General features: G+C 46.4%; 1 non-coding gene across 1 annotated transcript; it reads left to right on the forward strand.

Annotated features, from left to right (window-relative positions):
- The first annotated feature begins 686 nt into the window (after positions 1-686).
- On the forward strand, positions 687-805 carry LOC146053371 (5S ribosomal RNA). Its single transcript, XR_014467752.1, has one exon. It is a non-coding gene; the product is annotated as a 5S ribosomal RNA (ribosomal RNA).
- The last annotated feature ends 1,567 nt before the right edge of the window (positions 806-2,372 follow it).

The following is a 2,372-nucleotide window of genomic DNA, read 5'->3' on the forward strand; positions in this document are numbered from 1 at the left end:
GGAGTAACACTGGCTGTAGCTTTTATAATTAAAAGCTAATATGGCCTTGACTATGCATCCCTTCAGGGACGCAATCTCACTTTGGTAGAAGTTTTACTGGTTGCCAATGTTGACGGCCTTGTTCATTTCAGCGCCACCATATGCTATATACCAATATGTTGCCTCTTAATCTGTACGACCTATTGTATAGGGGTACATGAATGCATATGTTTATGTTTGTAGGCATTTGTGTATGTACATGTGTGTATATATATATGTACATACACAATATATATATATATATGTGTATATATATATATATATATATATATGTATATTAGTGGATATATATAGCGGTGCTAGGTCAGCATTCTCGCTTCTTACATTCAAACAGCGGTTCGATATAGTTTCCTGTTTGTTTGTTTTCTAATGTATCTACATACACATACATTATAACCAAAACTGATCCTTTTGGTAAATCCGTGTTTTATACACGCAACAGTACATCTTAAGGCATAGACTGGATAATGCTATTATGGAAAAGATGCTTCTGTCTTGAAACCTAAGTGAAAAAGACAGTCCTGTGGGATTTCTGCAAGGTAGAACCTTGGTTTCTAGGTCACCCTGTGTAGGTCCAGTCGGGTGATGCAAAAAAGGGTGGTTTGTTATCAACCACTAGGGTGACACTCTGAGTGGGCCGGCTATGAGCCTACGGCCACACCACCCTGAACACGCCTGATCTCGTCTGATCTTGGAAGCCAAGCAGGGTCAGGCCTGGTTAGTACTTGGATGGGAGACCATCTGGGAATACCAGGTGCTGTAGGCTTAGGCCTCCCGCTTCTTCCAATGGGAGCGCAAGATCCCGGCCTTGTTGTCAAAACTATACCAACAGATGGACCCTCCCTTCGGAGGTGTTCCTGTGGTTGGTAGGCCATTGGGGTGGACCAATGGTGGTTTGATGGCTTTGCGTCACATTTACCAGGTCACCCTGTATGTGTCCAGGTCTCGAGACCCTGCAGGTTACAGAGTCCACGCTCTGTTATGTCAGTCCAGTGGCTATTCGTTCGGAGGTAGGCTTTTCACCATTTTTGCTCCTCCTCAAAGTAATTTGTACATTAAAAGTGGAGGTGGGGGCACCTTAATCCAGGAGAATCTGGTTCTCGGATCTGTGAACCCTGTTAGGGGTCTCTCTTATCTGTCTGCCTCTGGGGCCAGAACTGCTCACAGGGCTGTTAAGACAACCTAATTAAAAGCCACGGGATTGAATTCAATCCCAGAATTTACCGTTTGTCTAGGGTTTTGTCCTTTCGGTAGAAGTAGTGGGGGCTGGCCTCCGCCTGTTTCTTTAAAGCAACAGGGCTCAGCTCTCTCCTTTGTATTCCACAGCCTATGAGCTCTGTGGTATGATCTCCGCTCATTCTTGCAGGGGGTCCTGCAGATCCAACCTCTGGTTGTTACAAACATGGTGGTTTGATAAAATCTTTCTCTGATTCTTTGGGCCCTTTAGGGTTCTTTACAGGCTAACTGGGACAACGGTTTTCCTGTTGACCGTTGCTGCTGGGTGTCTGCCCGGTAGGCTCTGTTAGGTCAATCGCCTTTCATAGTCTTTCATTCTCATAGAACGGATTCTTTGAAACGTTACTTTACACCTCACAAGGTGGTTCCTGAATTTCAGGTCATCCAGGAGATAGTGATCCCTGCCCTTTGTAGGCCGGCGGTCTCTCCTGGGCAGCAATCAACTGGAGATGGTCTGTGCTTTGCACGACTATGTACATCACGCTGTAATACTTTGGCTATCTGACTCTCTCTTTATCCACTAGAGAATTCATAAGAGGGGCTGGTCTGCTACCATGCAGACTATTGCCAGCCGATATCTGCGGTCGTTTATCAAGCAGGATTCCTTGTTCACCTCACTCCCCGTTCTTGCAGGGGTACGGGCTCATTCCACTACATCTGTGGGTGTGTTTCGGGCTTTTACAGGTGGTGCAACGGCAGAGCAACTTGGCAAGGCGGCAACTTGGTCGTCTGCCAACGATTTCTTACGCTTTTTTGCGTTTGTTATGTTTGCCTCTCAGAACTCGGCATTCGGCCAGAATATATTGGCCGCAGCACAGGCGCGTCCCCACCCTTAGGTGGCTGCTTTAGGACATCCCAATGTAATCCCTCTGGCCCCTGACGTCTACCGCAGAAGAAACCGAGATTTATGTCTTACCTGTTAAATCTCTTTCTTCGAGGACGTCAGGGGCCACAGGGATCCCTCCCTGCCGCGCCTGCTTCATGGTATTGAAGTTCATAGTTCCTCCGTTGAGTGAACTTAGTTAAAAGTTCCTTTGTTGAGGGACTTACACATGTCACAGTTATGGTTTCTCTGTTGAGCAACCACACACACATAT

The sequence above is a fragment of the Crinia signifera genome, unplaced genomic scaffold (genome assembly GCF_055691185.1).
Source record: "Crinia signifera unplaced genomic scaffold, ASM5569118v1 HAP2_SCAFFOLD_163, whole genome shotgun sequence".
NCBI classification, from domain to species: Eukaryota; Metazoa; Chordata; class Amphibia; order Anura; family Myobatrachidae; genus Crinia; species Crinia signifera.